We start from the raw sequence: 22,127 nt of genomic DNA, 5'->3' as shown, positions 1-22,127 counted from the left end.
TAAAAACTGTTTTCCCACATTAGCTATGAGCTTGGATCGTCTGGTAATGAGTTTAATACAATCACGCTGCCACTGAAATGGTGATTTTTACATGCAGAAAATGAGCCTTTAGTCCAGTTTGGTGTGATTATATTAAAGCTACGATGCTCTTCAGACAGTGCTGTCCTTTATTGTGCTAAAGTGAGAGAAATGGCTGAGGAATGCATCTCGTGTTGTTTTCACACAGCTGTGGTTTTATGGAGGAAATGCACTGTGTGTGTGAGTGCTTCCTCCCTCCGTTGTTCCCTTTACACTAACGCTGTATAGAAAAAAGTATCACAGAGAGGAAGAACCGACCCACCTTTAATCGCACACATATATTTTTTGTCTTCTTTGGGTTGAAAGAACACCCAGCCCCCCTTTTCTCTCCTGTCAAATTAATTTCCCATCATACTGATTTAACAATTACAGATGGATGAGTGCCAACTTAACAACGGTGAGGAGTGGAATAAAAAATCAAGCTCAGGTGTGAACACGTTGCCGTCACCTTTTTTTAAATGTTCTTTTTTGAGAGCAAAGTGAAGGCTGACATTAACATGTTTGACAAACACATAATCAGCCCGACCGTCTTAACCACGCTCACTAACGTCACCGTGAAACGTTCGCCATGAGATCACTTTATCAACACATTATCTCACATATCTGGCCTATCTTAAACTTCAAGGAGCTCCTGTGTTTGACTAAACCTCTGTGTGTCTGAGTTCACCTGATGGAGATTAGTTCATTTACACACAATGGTCTGGATCATCAATATCTCCTCACTGCTTACCTGAGGTTATAATGCAGCACAGAACCACTGCAGCCCCAGTTTTAAGGGAACAGTTTGAGAGAAGACTCATAGTAGAAGACTGACGCCACTCTCATGCCTGGACAGTAAGTAAGAAGGCAGCTATTTAGATTACCTTTGCACAGACTGGAAACAGGGGAAGCAGCTGGGCTTGGCTCTGTCCAGTATCCACCCACTAGCTCCTATTAATTTAACATTACAACCAGTTTACACAACATGTATTGGACAACAACCAAAACTTGAGTTAAACGGACAGCGAACATTGGATTTAGATCCATACGGTGGACAGCTAGCAGTCAGTTAGTCACCTCACATTCACAAATTGTTGCTTGCGTATAGTAAACAAATATGTTGGGTGGATTTTGCCACCTTTGAACAGACACAGGCTTAATGTTTCCCAGTGTTTACAGTCTATATGCTAAGCTAAGCTAACTGGCTTCATGCTGCAGCTTCAGACACAATTAAAACCACCTGCCAAATGTTATCCCTCTCATGCCATAAAAACTGCTCTGACACGGTTGTTTCTTTGGTGTTACACAGCGGTGTTGGTAACTCCCTGTTGGATGTGCCTGGAAAACCTCAGAAAGAAGGCACCCAGATGCCCAAACCACCTCAGCTGGCTCCTTTCAATGCAATAAAGCAGCAACTCTACTCCAAGCTCCTCACCCTATCTGTAATACAGTTTTCCACTTGCCTAAAAGGGATTGCAGCCCCTAAACAGAAAAGTTAATGCATCAAAATTACTTGATTTCATTCGTAAAGGTTCCATCCATCCATTATCTATATACCACTTAATCCTCATTGGGGTCATGGGGGGGCTGGAGTCTATCCCAGCTGACTTATGGTGAAGGCAGGAGACACCCTGGACAGATCACCAGTCTATCACAGGGCTACATATAGAGACCTTCAAGAACACTCACATTCACACCTACGGACAATGTAGAATTACAAGTTAACCTCAGCATATTTTTGTACTGTGGGAGGACACCGGAGTAGCCAAAGAAAACCCACGCATGCACAGGGAGAACATGCAACCTCCACGCAGAAAGATCCCAGGCCAGTTACAAACCAGGGATCTTCCAGCTGTGCTAACCACTGATCACTGTGCAGCCCGTTCGTAAGAGCTGCATTTAATTATAGCCCATAGGATGATTAGAAAATAGACAATTTTGTAATTTTATGCACAGAACTCCTCTCATAAATCATGCCTCTTAAGAGTCCACATAAGGATATTGGACATAGCAAACACATACAGCCTAAACATCAGGAACAATACTACAGTACTGCCTATAATCACCCAAAACGTCAGGTGTGATTATTTTATAAACTGCAAACATTTTTTTTGTAATTTCTTTGGGGTGTGAGCAGCAGAATAGTGCATTGCAAGGAGATAATCAATGTTACTCACTTCACCTGTCAGTAGTATTACTGTTGTGGCATCTGGTGCATGAATCTCAAATTACTAATGCTTAATTTAGTAAACCAAAACAAGTTTATCGCACACACATACGTTTTAGCAATCTATGTCAGCTGATTAGCCTCCCTGGGATTATTTCTATATGATAACCTGGGAAAACTCACATCAGGAAACTCAGGGAAAGTCCCTCCTGATATCATCACTAGCTGCATTCAGACAAAAGGCTGCTACCTGTGCTGACATGCTGCAGTGTGTGAAACAATGGAGACCCAAGAGGACGCTATCTGCAGCTGAAAAATGGCATCCAGATATTCAGATCAATGCTCGTGGTGCAGACTTTGAACTTTGCAGTAATTGTTGCATTCTGTGCAGCGGCAGGTTTGGCTCGTTTTGGCCCGATACCATCCAAAACATGTGTTATCGCTGCAGGCCGCGGAGCATGGGGTCTTATCAGATGGCCTTGTGGCCTTACAATAACACGGGCTCTATCATGCCTAACCAGACCTCTATCTGGCAGCAGTGTCATAAAACAACAACAAACACAGCCTGTAAGCTGTGCACATAATTTTACTCAAGATCTTCCTCCAATCTTGGAGGAGCATTTATTAAATCTGAGGTGGCATGCTGGGGAAATACACTAAACCTTTGCAGATTTTAAAATGTTAGTCAGTTATTGTGATTGTTTATACTGATGGCAAATTAAAACCTCCAACAGTTTTTATGAAACAATGTCATCGTAAGCATGATTTTGCACATTTTTACCACCAACTAACCCTCAAAGTGTTGGCCTTGGACGGTCTCCTGTCTCTGTATTACAAGGCACAGATTTACAGAGTAAATCAAAGCAGACAATTTCCTCAGCTCGGAGGAAAACCCCTCGGAGGAGAATGAGTTGATAATGTCTCAATGTGCCCACAGCTTCCTCTGAGATAAATAAATACATAAATAAAAACACGCCTGGCCACTTCAGATTTATTGTTCCTCTGTAGGCTGTGAAGTAGAGGCTATATTGTTTATAATAAATAAGTCCATTAACAGATTTGGCCCAGGTGGGTGACATGGGTCTCTGTGACATCCCCTCACTCCCCCCCGTTAGCACCTCGAGCCCAGCGGGGCCAGACTGCTTCCATTTAAGGCAGTGATGGCCAAGGAAAAGGGGGACGACAGAGGTTAGTGTTGGTTCGACTGGGCTGAGACTGTGTCACGTTTTCTGGAGTGATAAGAGCCGGAGCAGGAAGCTGTGAGAGGGCAGGAAGGAAGAGAGCTTAGGTCTGGAAGGAGAGAGGGGAGCCGTGGAGATGGAGGATGAGGGGGAAAAGAAAGACGTAGGAGGGCAAAAACAAAACTTAAAAAATGATCCAAGGAAATGCAGCAAATCTTAACTACACGCTATTGCATGCGGTACACTTGTTCTGTGTGCTGTTTTGTGCGCGCAGGGATGTGGGAGGGCGAGCCGAGCTCTGCTGGGAAACGCAGAGGGAACCTGGAGTCCAGGGGGAAGTGAGTGGATGACTAAATTTGGTCTGAAAGGCCACACTAACATACACCTGCTTCCCGCAATCAAACAAGCCACACAATGATGACGATATCAAGCATCATGCGCATGTTTGTTAGCGCCGGTGATGAGGAAAAATAAAATTTTAGACTGGTGTTTTTCCAAAAACTTGCACAAAAGTTCAAAGCTCATAAGTGTTTCTGAAACTGAAGTCATGTGGTAAGTATTATGTACATGTTTGAGCATGCTTTAGTAAGTTAGTACAGTCTTTAGGCTTGCACCTTCTTATCTTGCAGGTTCATTGATGATTTTTGCGTTGTTTTACAATCACACGTGAAATCAAACGTGGGCTGTGAATAAAACCTCTCTCACTCAAACCGCACTTTTTATATAACTATTATGAAATATTAGTCATTATATGCATCGACTGTGCTCCTTAGTGTTCAGTTTTTAAACAATTTTTTTTACTTTTACTGTCCAGTTGTTTGGACTATGCACATGGTGCATTTCTCCAACCAAAACAGAAGACAGAAGTAAGTAAAGCAGGTTGGGCCGCTAACCAGTGTGTAGCCAGTTTCGTGAAATACTTTGTAAATATGAACCACAACAGTATGCATTTACTTTGTAAGATGCATAGCTAGCATATGCTAAACTAGCTAAACGAGTGACTTTTAAATTGCACATTTGCACAGCGTAGTAGTCAAGTAACTGAATAGCATGTTTGGTCATTTATTTTTTTTGCCACTTCGTCAGTTATCCACTGTAAAAGCTGCAATTTTTCAACGTACTCAAGACAAATTCTGTAAAAAAGCAAGAGAAGTTAGGCAAATAGACTTCTGGTTGATTTGCATAGATACACAGACATATGTGAAAATGAGGCATTATAGGCATGTTTTGCTATTGCCATCTTGGTAAAAACCCTGTGATGGTATTTCTAGCTAACTACACCAGGCTTATCTAAATGAACAGGAAGAGAGCCATAACTGGACTGTCAGTGGTCAAGGTTTGGTGAATTTTTAGTGCAGGTTATACCACACGTTACACAACACAGATGGACATTTCTTTGGTGTTGTGAAATTCTTTCCATAGATTTCTGTTCAAGGTTCTTAAAGTGCCCATTAAAATGTCTCTGGTGCAGTCTCCTAACACCAGCTAGTAGCTTCTAAACAGAAAACTACTTGCTAGCTAAGTCTTTTTTACTGTCTGCAAGCAGCAAATGACTAAAATTAAACATACAAAGAAAGAAATAATGTAGCATCTCATGTAGAAAACTACTTTTACCATGTAGCTTAGCTTTTTCCATTTCTCTGGGGCTAGCTTCAGTGCAGTGAAGCTTCAGTTAAAGTAGTTAACCGCTGGCTTAGCTCACTGTACTTTCCAATACTGCTGGTACACAATTCACTGTAAAACCACAACTTGGAATTTTACGTTTGTGTTTCCATGTTTTAAGAAATGAGAAACAGTTTGGAGGTGCTAGTAGGTTGATTTTTGTTAACTTTGAGCACAGAGCCAGGCTAGTTCCATTTGTTTTTAGTCTGCATGCTAAGCTAAGCTAAATTAGCTTCATATTTGCTGTACAGATGCAAGAGTGGTATCAGTCTACTCTTTGAACTGTTAGTTAGAAAGTTTAACTGTATTTCTAAAGCTGCTGAGCTTTTTCTGCAAGTAAAAAATGTGACACCACAGAAGTTTACATGTTTATCAGGATTTATCAGAGCTAAAAAACAAACCTAAATGCAACGATGCAATGAAATCCACCAAAAAAAAAGATCTCTTAAAGACTGGATTTATGTTTTTCATCAGATTTAGGCAAGAGAAAAGACAAATCAGGCTGTCATCATAACCAAAAGAGAAAGTAAAAGCTTAAATTATCCTTAAATTTGAATGAGAAGTGTAAATAACCACCGTCTTAAATCACTTGATCGGTCTTGATCTTCAAGTGGACTTTCGCCATCTGAGGACTCCCAGGTGAGAATATCAGCCGCTCAGTCCCACCGCACGCTCATCTTTCCCCCTTTTTAATCAACCTGTTCATCTAAAAAGGATTTCTCTATTTTGAGATTTTAATCCGGTGTCTGAGTTAATCTCTGAAACTGAGGGATTGGAGGAGGGGAGCGGACGGCGCTTCAAAGCCACTCAGCATCAGCCCTGCTCTCACAATTACACCCACAAGGCATCAAAGCGACCAGTAAATCACACTCTCATAATGCCTCTTGGAAAATTAATTTTTTGAGGCTCGGGTCTCGGTCATGTAGGTCAGAGAAGCCGACACTGGTTCGCTCGATTTTCCAGGCATTTTTCAGTCAGATTAAAACAGGAAAAGTCTAAGTGACGGTCAAGCATCTGTTAGGTTCGGTTTAAAAACAACAGATCAGCAGAATATAAAGAACACAAAGATATGGAGAATTGTCTTGCTCAGAACACTGTATGTGGAGTTTTATAGCAAATGCATTCTGTCTGACTTTTGAAAAAAATCTACTTAAGTCCATTAATGCATTTCTAAGCATCAGACCTGCAGTTCTGCTTTACTGCGGTTTACAGATGCATAATGAACTGTGTCCTATTTGGGCAGTCAGTGCAACAGAGGGAGCCCTCCGCTGGAAATCACAGATATTACACTTTATCACAGACTCCTTCTGATGAACCTGCAGTTTACAGCTGTGTCTGATTTACTGGATTATTCTGCACACATGTAAATCTGCAAAGTGCACTGAGATAGTGTTAGAGTAGCAGCAGCATTTAACAAAATGCACGATTACTGCGCAGGTGTACATTTACATTTTTTAGACACTATTAAAAATAAGCAGCAACCTGAAGCAGAAGTTGTTTTTTAGATTATATCTGGTTGAATCAGTCTTGAAAATCATCACAAAAGGAGTGCAAACAAAGCAAAAAATATCCTATTCTTACTATATTAGTACCTCTGTAGGTGTGTCCTGGTATTGGTTTGGCTTTTTGACTGCAAAAAGTTTAAGAGCAGGGACAAATTTTTATTACTATTCTGCCTCGGGTACAAAAACGAAGGAGTTTATAATGGAATTTTCATACAAAACATGAGGCACTATCACAAGAACAACAAATAAAATACACAGAATGTATAAATCCCTGTCAGATTTCTTCCATAATTATTGCATTTTGTGTTTTCTTTCGTATACATACATACAGTTTTGCTCGATAAATGAAAAAATTAAACCTTTACACCGATTCAGACGACACTTCAACATGTCTAGCTTTAAGTATTCACTATTATCAGCACAAAAATGAAAGAAAACTTCTTAATTTAGATATAGAAGAGCCTCTGAGGAGACAACTTTATCTTCTATGAAATACAAAGGGTTAGATGAGATTTTTACCGTGGTTTTTTTAAAATGCTGTCAATATGTGAAAGCTTTTGCACAGTCAAGTCAATGGGAAGACAATCCAGTGACAATGACGCTGCTCATAATTCATAATTATCTCAGCTTTATGTTTTCTTAACAATTCTGTATTTTATTACTGTTGAAATGTCCTGTACTGAGGACAGAGCCACTGAGTCTAGCCTCTACTTGCCCTCTGAGGTCTTTATTAGTGGTCTATTACTGTAAAGCTGCTATCAGCAACTGGGGGGTTGGGAGGGTCTCCCTGGCTGCCACTAAGCAGTAAATAAATATGAGCCTATTGTATTCCTGTAGGCTCACTGTCCTTGCTCTCCCATGCTGAGTAAACGCTCACGTACAATGGGAGGCCGGACTGCCTTGTCATTACTGATCCCCCCTGCATTGCTCTTCATGGCTCCTCTGCCTGGGAAAGCGGCAACGGAGGAAAGAGGAAGCAATGAAAAGGGGATCCGACATTAGAATATTTTACAGTGCCTGATGCCAGAAATAAGGCCGATCTGAAAGTACTTTTTAACTTTTCTCTGCAGCATCAAAGACGACGCCACCTGATCCGATCTCACGACTAACGCAAAATCACAACATACTCCTACTGACAGCAGTGGTGCAAAAATAAATGAATACATTTACTAAAATACTGTCATTAGGTACACTTTACTTCCATATTGTTATGCTTGTCTAACATACATTTTTTTTTACGGAAATATTAGTCATTCCACGACAGCTACCTGAAGTGCAGGGCCTCTTTTGAAGATTTCATTTACAGCACAACTGCAAAATGTTATTTTTATAGAGTCATATTTGTCAGTTACTGAGTCTTATTTTCATAATACAAGTAGAAAAATTAGATAATTTCAACCTGTTTTAATAAAAATCATCAGCTTTCATGGAATTTATAAAATGGAATAAGGTGTCGTTTCTGTCTTAATGCAAACACATTTCTTTCAATTCAATTCAATTCAAATAACTTTATTTGTCCCCAAGGGGCAATTTAAAAGGGCATACAAGCAGCTTAAAAAAGACAACCTTTTTCCAGATTCTCATACTTATCTCTAGAAAACACATTGGCTTCTGTAGAAAACCATCTCAAAGAATCTGTCCAGACTGACAGATTCTCCTCTTTTTTTGCAGTGCAAAACAGAAAATCATCATTGTTAATATTAGCTTGGCGTTAACTTGGTGAATTCTACAATTACAACTCTACTGGTAGGAGAAAATCACAGGAAATGCAGCCTTTGGACAATTAACAATGCTTTGTATCACACTTGAATCTGTAAAAAGCGTGTTCTTCAATGTCCAAATTCCTCTGGATGTGGAAATAACAATATTGCACAGATTCTTTAATGAGTAAAAACACTGATTAAGAATGATTAATGCTGCAAAGATTTGTCCATAAGTAGAAAAAGTTTTTAAATGTACAAAATTTTGAAAAGAATGTGCTGATGTAGCACTAAAACAATGTATAACAGTTGTTCAGTGTGCTGTCTACTAGGAGCAGTGCTGGCATTTCACTGACTGTATGGCTCATTTCTATTCATGCTACCATTACATTTAAATTTTATTATTTTCTCCATACCTGTCACTTGTAGCCATAGTGGCAGCGGTGAAGCAGAACTTATATAGTCGTGCTTTAGCTAAGATTTTGAATACCTGTTCGTAACTGAGTGTTTTTGCTGTGTGTTGTTGTTGCTTTTTACTGAGTAGAATCCGTCATTTGTGTCATGGTGTGCTCTAGCCGTAAGGATAAAAGCAAGAAACTGAAAGTTGTGGAGGTTTCAGGCCACCTAAGGCTGGTGGAGCTTCCTCTGTAGTTTCTCCACAGGAAGAGCGCTGACAGGGCTGCATGAACTCACCGAGTTCCTTGCATGAAAGCAGAAGCGAGGCCTTGAGCTAGGAGGGGTGCTCGGCGTCACCCCCATGGGACGGCATTATTCAGGCCTGCCTCGGCCCCCGCAGGCCCCGGCAGCAGGCTGCCAACGCCAGGTTGAGGCGGACGCTGCCGTCCCGTAATCACCGATGACATACATGAAGTACTTTTCCAGATCGGTTTTCCTGTCCTTCCAGCTGAGAGTGGGGCAAACAGCACAGGAAGAATAACACAAGTCGCGGCCCAGCTCAGGGAATGTGGCCTTTACAAACACAGCACAAATAAAAAAAGTTAAAAGGCATGCTGCTCTCCTCCTGAGAGCCTCAGAGCGAGGGAAGTGAGGCTACGTCCTGAGAGAAGGTTCAACCTTCCTCAGCGCCCCCACAGACTCAACAATAAGCTGCCAATCAAACCCAGCGCTGTTTATTCTGAGTCACCTGCCAGAGCGGGAGCCCCAAATCAAGACCACTTTTCTGACATGTTGCTCTTGACTTGCATGCATTTTGTCTCAGACATCTTTAGCTCGGCCGCCTCTGGGTGTTGAATCAGCTTTTTCCTGTTAATCTTAATATTTGCAAAGAAAACTCTGACCACTAGTAAGGCTGTGAAAACAATTATTCTCACACTTGCATGGGTCAGCCAGTCAAACCCTGCTGTGTTACTTAGCAGGTGGTGTTGAAACCAGAAGATGCTTCATTTAGTATTTAGAAGTAAAAGTCATTTTACTGTAGTTTCAAACTCCTGCTCTGTTTCCAGCCATTGTTTGGGTCTAGTTTTAGGTTTTGTGTTTGTGAGTTTAACCAAAGACAGATTTTTCTTGAGCCCAAAAGGCAAAACATCATTTCTGTGTCAATGTTTGTGCTTCCTAATCATGCAATGACCCCTCAGATGTCTCGTGGCCCATGGTGCCGTGAAGAAAAGAAGGTTCGCTTTAAACACAACTGCAATATCAGTGCATTATATCCAAAGTGGTTTTACAGCAGCAGCTTAGCACACAATGCATTGCTGTCAGGTGCTACCTGCTTCATGCACACAGTCTGCTACCTGCTGAGGGGCCCGGTGAGCTGTTAGGATTTCACTCTGCTAAATCAATCAGTGGAGGTGTGAAAGACGCCATGTCAACACAAGCTTACAAGTACCCACTGACATGGCGGATCAGGGGGAGGAGGACATGGAGGGGATGGACCGGCTCAATGCAGTGCCACTGGAGGTCATCATTGTATGGAAATGCTGCATAGATACACTAAAACACACACATGCTCACCATACATGTAAGTGTAAAACTGTTCCCTTCAGATACATGCATAAAAACACAGTCATGCTACCACTCATTACACTTCTTTTAACCCAGCAGTCACTGTCCAGTCATAGCAGGGCAACCACGCTTTGGGTTTTTCTGCATGTATATAGATAGTAGTATAAAGAATAGACTATCCCATTCCACCCCAGAGGTCCCTGTACCAGGATCAGGCTGAATCTGTTACAAAAACACAACCAGCACCAAACTTTTCAATGGCTGCCAAGCGTGGCACATTCACTGAACAGGCCACCTGGTTCTACTGGGACTGAAATAGATGCAGCATTTGTGGTGCGTCATTGCTGTTGTGTCAAATTTGGTAGTGTTGCAGTAGTTTAGAACAGATTCAACAGCATGAGTGTCACTGACTCAGTGTTATATGGATTTTACTCATTCATTTAAAGCTTTGATTATGCAGAAGTAAAAGTTACTGTTTTTTTTTTTTTTTTAAAGAGTTTTTCAAATCTTTCTCAGATCCAGTGTTGTATTTCAAAATTTTCCTGAGTGCATTTTAGCCAGAGCCCAAGGTTGTCCATTTTAACCTCACAGTTTTCAGCTTTAAAGCATTAAAGAGTCATCTCAAATAGAATTTTCATCCAACTCATGGGGTTGACTTTATCTTTTGAACCCCCAAACCCACATGTGAGTTTGAAAGGCATATTTGCTTTCAAATAAAATTGCCAGATCACACCATTTATCAGAGTCAGAAACTGTAAAAACGCAAAGAATCGTCTGCGTCTCATTGAAAAAATTGCCAAAAACAAATTGTGTATACCAGATCTTTCAAAAAACGAAAAAATCCGCCCTACTTAGGAACCAGTACTGAATAAGCTGCAACCAACAGTCGTGTGATGAAATTCTGAGACTTTTCGGTTGAACTGCAGGCAGCGTACAAACAGAAACACTTGATAAATAAAATATATCCAGTAAGTGTACAGAGTGGAGCAAGTTGTTGGAAGACACATTCAGCATGATGAAATCCACCCGGTGCCTCAGCAGAGCTCAGAACATCATCAAGGACAGTTCACATCCCGTTTCTCAGCTTTTTGATCTGTTGCCCTCTGGAAGGCGTTACAGATGCATTAAAGCAAAGACAAACAGACTTAAAAACAGCTTCTTTCCAAGAGCCATCACCACCCTGAACTCTCACATGTCTCACACCCAGCCAACAACACAATGTGAAATGTGCAATATACACCACTGCCTCATTCACTCTGCTATTTACATTCACCCTGTTATTTATACTGTACATTTGTAAATAGACTGTTTTTCACTATCTTCAAAATTTCTTTACACTGAAAAGGACATGCTCTCCAATCTCGTTAGACACTGTATAATGACAATAAAGCATACTTAATTCTATTCTATATCTTTCTGGACTTGATGTGCAGATCAGTGTGAAAAATGTCTATTTCGCAAGGTTTGTAAATGTGTAAACAGGCCTAGAATAGCCTATTTATAGCATGCGGAGGCTCCATTTTTTTCCTATATTGAATATTTTTGAGTGATTGCAGCTATTTTCAATTTTGCAAAACAATCAGGGAAATTCAAGTTTTGTTTCTGTCTCTTCTTATGGAATTATGGAATCATAACTTTGTCATACTGAACAAAAATGATTTCTGAGTTCTTTCTACTTGTAGCCGTGGTTGTGTTGTTTCCACGGAGGTGCAGGACTTTATATTGGAGTGAAGAATGAGGCCACAGTGAGTAAACCTCTATACTGTATATATGTTGTGTGAAAGCTTGATTGGTGTAGGATGTGGGCTTAGTGAACTGTCAGGAATGTAAATGAGAGAAAAGGGAAATATAAATAGCTGAACTCTTCCTCACAGCTCTGTTGTTTGATTCCTGAGAAAAGGAGGTTAGATAAACTAGAGCCACGACCTACAATAGCTCTGATAGGTGCTTTTTAACGCTGGATCGTCGGACATACTCGCAAACTGAGTCATAACTCACCAAGAGACACCGAGGAAGAAAGTGTGACGCTATTTCCACACAAAAAGTCTGGGAGGAATGATCCATAGGACATTCTGGTGATGGTATGTCATATAAAAAATACGAAAAAGCTCATTTTTACAAAGTCGTTTTGAGGATCAAGCGCCACGTGAGGCGTATTTAACGTATATCTAAACAGAAATATGAAAAACAGCCCAGACACAAACAAACACACACACTTCTGGTCAGTTTTAAGGATTGTGTTAATCATCCTCCGAGTGTTTGTTGACAGGCGTGAGTCTCTTTGCTAAGAGACAGAGTATTGTATTTTCACAGCAGGTCACAGAGGCCACACCCAGCAGCTCTATTCTCCTCAGCGAGTCTGTCGGACTCCTGTCAACACTGATCATCTGTCTGCCATCACCGACTGTGTGTCTCTTGGCTGGAAACTAGGCTGAGGTCATAATAACCACACTGATGGTTATTTTCTGTCACTTTCTGCACACTGGAGTCAGACATCCTCCTTCCTGGTTGTGGCTTTAGTTAAATGACTACTGAACATTTATTAAAAGGTTGGGTCATGCAAATTCACAAAAAAAAATACCATCTCAATTACCTTTTATTCTGTCTAGACATGAAGATTGTTTTGGTTTTATGTGGACAGGATCCTCTGGATTTTCTGCTGCCAGACAAAGATTAACTTGCTATAATTGTAAAAATTATAAAAAATATGTAGGTTTTAGGAGGGATGCAGGCGATATATCCCTTCTCAATAAACACAAGAAAGAAGCAGATAATATAACTAACAGATAAAAGAAAGCCTGAGACAGGGGCAGGTCTTTCCTCTTCCGCACTGGGACTTCCTTTACTGAAAATATGAATTATGAGCTCATCCAACCATGGAATCTATTATGGAAAATGTAATTAAATCCATATATATATCTCTACATATTGAATCGTAACCTGGTGCCTGAACCTTGTGTTTTCCTTCACATAAATAAAGACTTTTTTTTAAAAAATGGCAATTGATGCAAAAATGGCGCAAATTAGTGCTTGCATAAAGATTCACCAGAAAGCAGAAAGTGAAGCGGCTGATATTCAAAATTTAATGATTTCTGCTTATCATGGCCCTTCCATTATTTAAAAGAAACCTATGAACCTGAGTGCAGTAGTACTAGTTCTGCACCAATCCAACTTTTACTTTTGAAACTTAAAGTGTATATTTGCTTTTGGTGTTTTACTGCAGCTGCAAGTGACGGCAAAGACAGTGAAGAGTTCTAAAGTCAGTAAGTTGACTCATCACTGAGCAATAATATGCCCAAAGTTTGCTATTGTTAGTTAATATTAGCAACATAAAATACTAGTTATACCAGACCAAGAATGTAAGTTTATTTCTACAGCTTTTTGTTTTTCTGAGCAGACGTCATCAAGTGTGTCACAAAAAAACAACCAAAAAGCAAATAACAGACAGAGCAACAGGTATTTAAAAAAAAAACTATAAAAAACTGAGGCAAGACGAACACAAATTAAACAAGAAAAGCACTCAAGAAGCTCCGCCAAGGCTGCTCAGTCGTTGTGATTTCCGATGAATAAGTCCCGATAAGTCCGCTGCAGTGGATTTGTAGTAGGATCGTAATCATATGATTGTCAGCAGGCAGCTGACGTAGCGTTCACTTGTTGTCATAGTTACAGTGACACCGTGCCGCTATCTCGTAATGATACAGAAATCTTTAACAAATCCATGGATCCAGACTATAAGCAGCATCTCTGCTAAAACCTAATCAGGTGGTCCTTGTGTCATTTCTGACCTTCCCTGAAAATTTCATCCAAATTCATTCGTCTGTTTTTGAGTAATGTTGCTAACAGACACACAGACAAACAGAGAAACGTACGCTGATCGTCGCATAACTCCGCCGTGTTTCTTAGCAAAGTAACAAAGCAAGTGCAAACCACTGAGTCTTGAGCTGCTTATTAGTATCCGCAGTCAGTCTTCAGTCCAACGGGAAAGATCTGAAGCTACAACCTCAAAATATTCCTCCTTCAATAGTCTCACTTTAAGGAAAAGCTACAAAGACTTCTACCACCATTGCTAGGGTCTTCGTAGACATTAAGCCCTTGCCTCTGAATGATCCACTGATCTTACAATAAACACTCCAGCATGAGGGATGACAGTGTCTTCATAGTGGTTTTCAGTGCTGTGAGACTCACAAGCAAACTTCAGATGATCCGAACTACTAAAACACTGACAGATCAGAACTTAAATAAGAATAAAATAGTTCAAGTATATACACAAAATTCAAAAAATTGCTGTGTTGAGATAATAACCCAACCTTAATCCCACCACCGGGTCACTATAGAACAGAACACATGCTGGGTTATTAATCTGACCTAAACCAGTAGGTGGAATTTAATCCCCTGCCTGTTCAAATGTTTAAAAGTTGCTTGGTCTTCCTGGCCTTATTGCCTCCCAGGTTTCATATTTAATACTACAATGACACTACTAATTAACACCAATACCTTTTCTGAATGAATATGAATGTACCACTATAAGCCACCTGATGATTTGTGACTTGTTTGTGTTAGTAAAACTGACGTGACTCTACAGGATAAACAAATTCTAATCTGTAATAAATGGAACCCCCTGATGATGAGAAACCCATTTAACTTACACGCACAGTAGGCCACCTTTAGAAACAAACTCAATGAGACAAGATCATTATTTGATCCTGGTAATGAGCTGCAAGCACTCTCTGTTACTTTTAATTTCTCTGTAGCACTTCATTAGACTGACTTATAATGAAGTGATCATTTAATTCAACCACAACTTCTTCCAATGCGTCAGAGGGTTTTGTTGCAGAGGGGAAATAATGAGGCCTTTTTCATGATCTCTTTAGGATAAGAAACTAACTTTGTGACTCTTCCTGCTGGAGTTTCCTCCTCTGCTCCACACAGAGCAGACGTCCCTGCACGACAGCACTCAGATGAGCTTTATCTGCGGACAGCAGCTGCAAAATTACCCAAACTGCACTCAGGACAGGAAATTATTGATGACCCTCATGTAGGAGGTAAGACAAAACCTATTTATGGCTCACAAAATCTCAAGAATGTCTTAAGTTAGTGAACTCAAATCTCTTTTAAGGTTTAATATAAACTCCAGTTGTTCTCTTTGTCAATACTGCACACACAGAGCAGGCATATTTTTACATTGTTTACATATTTAATCTCTAATGGGGAAAGTATTTTATGGTTGAGGAATGTTTCCACTGAAGTGCAGCATGTTTGACATTCCTCACATTCTTCACTGGTGATAAGCTCTCTGACAGATTTCTGATACATACATCAATTTTTGGACAATTAACTCTGGATAAAGTTTGTAGATGATCTAGAATGTCCGACCATAAGGCTGCTGAAAACATATTTTCATATTCTTTGTATTTGTCAAACTCACTGCAAAGAGAATATGCAGATTTATGTACTGATAAAAAAAATGAAATCAAAGGAAAATGTAACTGTACATAATTAAATCCCAGCACATGCATACATTTAAAAGGGGAATCTATCATTTAATAAACTAGAAGTCTGTTAAAATGCAGCTTTGTAAATGTATGAAAAATGTAATAAAACTAAGAGATGACTGTTTTGTCCAACTGCTTTTTCCACTGCTGTTTTTTGTTGATATTTTCACCTGAAACTCTGATATCATCCAGTTGTTTTTCCTTCAGGAAGTTCCTGCAACTGGTCATTAATTGTTGCTCAGGGGCCGGAGGCTGAGACAAACAACAAGTTGAACTAGCAGCTCTGAGTTCAAGCTAATAAAAGAGGAAATATAAGGATGGCTTGTATTACTGGACGCATCTTGCAAAGAATGTTTTGCATCACGGTGTTTTGCTGCATTTGCAGTGTGTTTTGTAATATTGTCATGGGAGTTGAACTGACGTCAGATTTCTTCCGCTCATTCAGGTGGCGTCGGACTGCGGCAGGTCTTCACTTTCCTAATCAGCTCTTCTGCTCTCTTGTCCAAACAAGGTCGTCCTTCCCTCAGCCTCTGTGCTCATCCATTTCCTTCCAACACTTGTAAATCTGATTTCCATTTCACTGACTCATAGCAGACCTATTTCCAAAGGATGCTGACTGTCTTCACTAGTGTTTTGTTAAGGACATTTCAAGTTGTGAAATATTGGTTAACTTGAGCCCCTTCTGGCCCCTGCAGTTTGTAGAAGCAGGGTATTTGCAAAAAATAGATAAATCACATACACATGTAAAGCTCATGAACATCACAGTAGCATGATGCCTATAATTCTGAATTTTCTAAGATGGAACCACTGAAACCCATGTGTCTTGGTCATGAATGGTGAATGGATACAGCCTCAGCATCAACAACCAAGATTAATTTCACACCTTATGACTGAACATGATGTTTGTTCTAGCCATTCCATGTCTAACACAGAAATCCAATAACAGAACACCACTCAGGTTCAAATCAGGCAGGGAAATTCTCTCAGTTACTCCCTTAAGGGTTGTCTATCACTACCCACGTTAGCGTTAAAGTCCCCAAGGAGAGCTATGGAGTCCCCATGTAGAACCCCTTCTAGGACAGTGACACCACACATACAGTAGTAAGAGTGTGTCCAGCCCCTCTCAAGAGTCTGATTTCAGAACCGTTGATCTGCACTGGGGTGAACCCAAACATATCTCGTGGTTAGTTCTCCACTTACCAGACTAGATCAGGTTCCTTCCCCTCGAGTGAGGTGATGTTCCACGTCTCCACAACCAGTCTGTAGCCCCAAAGGTCGGCACACCAAGGTGGTCACCCATGTCTGCTGCCTGGTTGGCAAGAACCTGAACCAAACATCCAGGCCTGCAGGTGTCCTCATATTGTCTGGACAGGCTGTTCTCCACCAGTCCCCACAGGACAAGGATCGGCCACCAGACGCACAATGGCGCGTTCCTCTCCTGAGCTCCATGAGGCAGCTTGGTCTCCCTCATATGGGCTAGGTGGTGCCATCCCATGTAGCTGATTCCATTGAGGTTTTTTAACCGCTCTTAGTCTGGTCCCTCTCTCCTCCTGAAATAAATAAAAGTGACATTATAAAATAAAAGTCTCCACAAATAAGTAAATACACCATCATATCATAAAAATCTCCAGAAATAGATGCAACATTGTGGAATAAAAGCCAGGTGATAAAAATAAAAGTGGCATTAGTTATGAAAGTTGTTTAATTGTTACATTTATTTCTATACATACTGTCCGATTTATGGTATTGCAGGATTTATCTCGCAGGCATGTATGTATCAAGCATTGACGTATAACTGCCACTGTGTATGTTAAAATAAAATGAATGAAAGAAAATCAATCAAGTGTGGAATCTGAGAAATATGTGAAGGACTGAAAAAAACGTTAAATGACCCAGAAAGACTGACCTGCTGTAACACTTGGCGGTTGGAGTCCAGTTTAGGCTAAAGGCTAAAGGCGGCTAGAAGCTTTTCTGACCCAAATACTCAGCATACACGGTGAGCGAATCAGTTCTGAATATGTAACCCTAAATACTAGCATAATGTTTATGCTCAGTCGTACACAGCTTATTATTAACTATCCTCAAGCCAAGTGAATTTGTTACCGTTGCATCTTCCTTAGTTTGGCTAACAGACATAGTTAGCTAACTTAGCTAGCCTCTAGCTAACTTAGCTGAAACGTACATAGCCGGGTTAGCTAGCTACTATTTTAAAAACAGCTACGAATTGTTGAAAATACTAACCAACCGAGTTATAACAAAAATCAAATGTTTTAGATTTCAAAATTTTTGTTTGTAAAACACACGGCTAATGCCGTTGCACAGTTACGATGGAGACACCAATGTAGTTAAACATCTGTCAGTTAGCTTTTACAATGGTTACAGGCAGGAGAAAATACACGGGGAAATGTAATATGAGACTTTTTTTACTCGCTGGGGTATTTAGTATTTAATTCGGCATCCATATAATCTTGCAAACAGTCTGAATTTCAAGGCACTTCCTCGTTTAAGTCGATTGTTTACCTTCAATATTATGTAAAAATCCAAACTGGAACAGTGGTTGAGTCAGTTTCGTGATCGGAAGTGATCGGAAAAAACATTTGAAACAGGAAGAAGTGTCCGTCGAATGAAAAAAATACTCCAGCGTGGCGTATCTACGATGATACTCCGAGCTTTTAGCTTCAAAATCCGATTTTGAATTAATGTATACAATCTCCTTGCACGATACAAATTGCGGAAGTACCGTAATGTTGCATCAGTGTTTGTAGTCCTATCAGAAAACCGTGTCGTTTCGTTCAATGAGGTCCAGGCAACCGAAAAACTCAAGCTTCCAGCATGCAATGCGCTACTTACTACACAAATCACTATTCAGCTATTAACAGACGTGGAAGTACAAGTAGAATCTTTACCCCAGTAAATGTAGGATTTAGGAGGGCAGAGGCACCTCCAGAAATGCTTCATAGAGATGTCAAGGTGGGGAAACAGATGTTGAGATGTCTCAAAAAAAAAAAAAGTTAAAAACCGTAACTGTATTTCAGAGATTTTATTATGCTGTTGTTCTCTAGAGACTATTTGAAAACTATGTCAATATGATAATTATTAAATACCGATACACACTATAGTAATAATATAATGATAATACACATTGCTTAGATAGCACATTTCAAAAAATGCTTCGCATCAGCAGCAAATGAATCATCAAGTTTGAAAGACAGGAAAAAACTGATTTATTAAAACACCAATACGGGGTAGGAAAGGTAGAAAAGATATGATAAATTAAAGACCTATAAAATATATCTTTCCAGAGTATGAAAAGTAAAAACATATAATCAGTTAAAGACCTATAATATACCTTTCACGGATAGGAAATACGCCGAAAAGACAGAATAAAGAAAATAAATTGGAAAAATAAAATAAATAATAAATAAAATGAAAGATAGTTCAAGAAAATTGAAACTCACATAAAATCATGAAAGACTCTGCTAAAAGTATGTTTTAAGAAGGAATTTAAAAGACATTACTGACCTGATGTCCACACTTTGCACTTGGAAAAAATATAGTTTTTCCAAGTGCGAAGTGTGGACATCAGGTTAGTGTATGTATATAGTGTGTGTGTGTGTGTGTGTGTGTGTGTGTGTGTGTGTGTGTGTGTGTGTGTGTGTGTGTGTGTGTGTGTGTGTGTGTGTACATTCATTGGAACACTTGCCACAAACTCATCTTAGGACATTTTTCTTGATTCTTTTGTTTGATTGTTTATTGCTTTTTATGCTGAATGGATGAATTGAATCTGAATTATAATTGATTTGATTAAATTTTTTTATTATTTATATTTAGTTTATATTATATTTTACATTTTTAGTTTAGTTATGATGGTAGTTGTTTTTTCAACAGTTTTTGTATAAAAAATTGACATCATTACAGTATAAAAATGATTTGAACAAGTCCCTATTGAACAAGTCCTTGAAGACAGAAGAACATCCAGACTGACTATCCTGGAAAAGAGGTCTTTGGATGGTTATCAGACCCCGTCACACCAGGTGTCTACTTTCTGGAAATGGCTGGTAGGACGTTTTGCCTGAGCTTTGGTTTGCTTGTAGAAGCTGGAAGGATCGTCACGTTCTTCTTTTTGGTGGTGATGGGTGGAAGAACGTTCTGTGTTGAACAGTTGACGAGTGGAGCAGCCAGCTGTATCCTCTGTGGTCTCGTGTTTGAAACGGGAGGTAGAGTCGGCTGTTTGTATTTAATGCCTCCAACTAGATCCTTTGCAGTGAGCTTCTGGTGAAGACTGGATTCCTCACCGCCTGTGAATAAGCCAGTCACTGGTAAGGTTGTTCTTAAAAGATGTGAAACATTCCTTTTTTCCGCTGCAGCTTTGTCAAGCTCAGATTGAACATAGAGCTTGCAGCGTTCCTCCATCTTGGAAAGCTGCTCCTTAGTTTTCATCGTAGCACGTTCTTCATTTTCTTTCTCTTGCTCAGCACGTGCACGCTTTTGTGCTTCCATGGCAGCGTTGTCCTCATTAATCTTTATATTTTCTTCGCGCATCCTTCGAGCCTTTTCCTTTTGCTGACTGTTGAAACTAATGTCAGCCTGGATTTGGGCCTTGAGCCGGTCCTGGTCGGCTTTTTGCTCGGCCTTCTTCTTTTCATTCTTCTGTCTTATATTTTCTTTATTGTACTGTGAAATGGACTTTTCCATTTCACGCCTCTTCCACTTGTTCTCCTCCATCCTCCTTGCCTCTCTGATGATGTTCTCTTCCACAGCTCTTTGTCTCCTCTTCTCCTCCTCCTGAGCTCTCATGGCTGCCTGGTCTTTCACCATTGTTGCTTGGAAAAGAGGCGGAAGTTGCACGATTTCATCGCGTCTCTTCTGGATTAGCCGCTGTTTTTCCTCCATGTGAGTCTGATAGCATTTTCTCTCTTCTTCTTCTGCCATCATTCGTTGAACCTCCAGTTCTCTCTGGAGGTGTCTCTTGGAGATTTCCTCTTCTCGCTCTTTTCTCATTCTTTCTTTAACCTCGGCCCTTATTTTGATCTGGTCTTGCACCTCCTGTTCATGCTTTTTTTGCAACTTGAAGAATCTTTCTTCTTCTTGCTTCTCCCTTTTTTTTGCTTCTTCCAGTAGTTTTTTCTGTCGGTGCTGTGCGCGTTGTTCATCAGCAAGAGCAAAGCTCCTCAGTTGTTGTTGACGAGTTTTTTCCTGCTCTTGCTTTTGAACTTCCATCTGTCGACGTCTCATTTCGTCCGCATACTGTCTGCGGTCGTCCTCCAGTTTCTTCATCTTCTCTCTCTGTAAATTCATCAGTGCCTCATTTTCCAGTTGCACATATGTGAACTGGATTTGGCGATTGAAGCTTTTAACGTCGCCTCTTCTCTGAAACTGTATGTCAGCGGCTCTGTCCAGCAACTTCTGTCTCTGCTGCTGTTTAAATTCAGTCTCTTCTGCGACCATCCTGTCCCAGTGTTCCTTGTGGGCGAGGCGTTGGGCTGTTCTCTCCTCCTTTTGCCTCAGCCACTGGGTGTCGATCATTTGTTTTTGCCCAGGGAACCTGTTCTGTTCCATCTTCTCAAGATGGATGTCTGCCACCTGCTGTCTGGTGTACACTTTGAGCTCAGGCTTGTTTAATCTAGCCTGGATTCTTTCCAAGGTCGCCTTCGATATCACGGTTTCTTTCTCTGGTTGCATTTTGCTCTAAGCTGTCGTGTTGATCACGCTGTGGTCTGGTGTCAGATCGTACTCTGGATGAGGTTCTGTTCAGTTCGGAGAGACTTCTGAGCTTTTAATTCTAAGCTTTTCAGAGGACTGTTATGACATCATCATGACATCACTGCTTTCAATTGTTACAATGCATGTGACTCCATTTTGAAAATAAACATTCTGGAAGAATGGAAATCCTACTTTAGGCTCCGCCCCCTTGTCGAACAGAGTCATGTGATTGGCACATGACAATGGTAGTTTGAATCTGTAAATGCTGGGTCACAGGACGGCAATTTTATAAACTGATGCACAATATTTTCATAACACACCAACATTTGTATGCATTTAGTTGCATCAGTGTTTTTATTTTATAAGTTCTATAATTTCTGTGTGTGGAATTTTCCAGTATTTGAGGTTCGGTGTTTAAAGCTAATGTTGCTTGACATGATGACATATTTTAGATTAATGTAACTTTGGATAAAGAGAAAGACAATGTTGTTTTTATGGCTTTGAATTTTTTAATGCTATTAAACCTTTTTTGGACTGTAGAGCAACCAATTGTACCCTAGTGTTTATTATTTTTCTATTTATTTGATATACTCATTTTACAATACAAAAACTTGATTTGTCCCCGAAGGGAAATTCAATAGAAAATAAATTTAATAATGCATTTTTCGGCTGCAGTAACCCCAATAGTAACTTTGAGG

The 22,127-nt window shown here is 40.1% G+C and overlaps 1 protein-coding gene across 3 annotated transcripts in view; it reads right to left on the bottom strand.

The window, feature by feature from the left end:
• The window catches only part of LOC111567830 (oxygen-regulated protein 1-like), a 57,712-nt gene extending 39,311 nt beyond the window's left edge, over positions 1-18,401 (bottom strand). For all 3 annotated transcript variants that reach the window (XM_055007129.1, XM_035947635.2, XM_055007130.1), the window contains exons 1-2: positions 18,247-18,401; positions 16,927-17,276 (exon numbers count right to left, since the gene is read on the bottom strand). The gene's annotated coding sequence lies outside the window, so the exon portion shown is untranslated. The remainder of the gene's footprint in view (positions 1-16,926; positions 17,277-18,246) is intronic.
• Positions 18,402-22,127: the final 3,726 nt, after the last annotated feature.

This window comes from Amphiprion ocellaris, chromosome 22 (assembly GCF_022539595.1).
Source record: "Amphiprion ocellaris isolate individual 3 ecotype Okinawa chromosome 22, ASM2253959v1, whole genome shotgun sequence".
NCBI classification, from domain to species: Eukaryota; Metazoa; Chordata; class Actinopteri; family Pomacentridae; genus Amphiprion; species Amphiprion ocellaris.
This window is presented reverse-complemented; position numbering and strand designations above follow the sequence as displayed.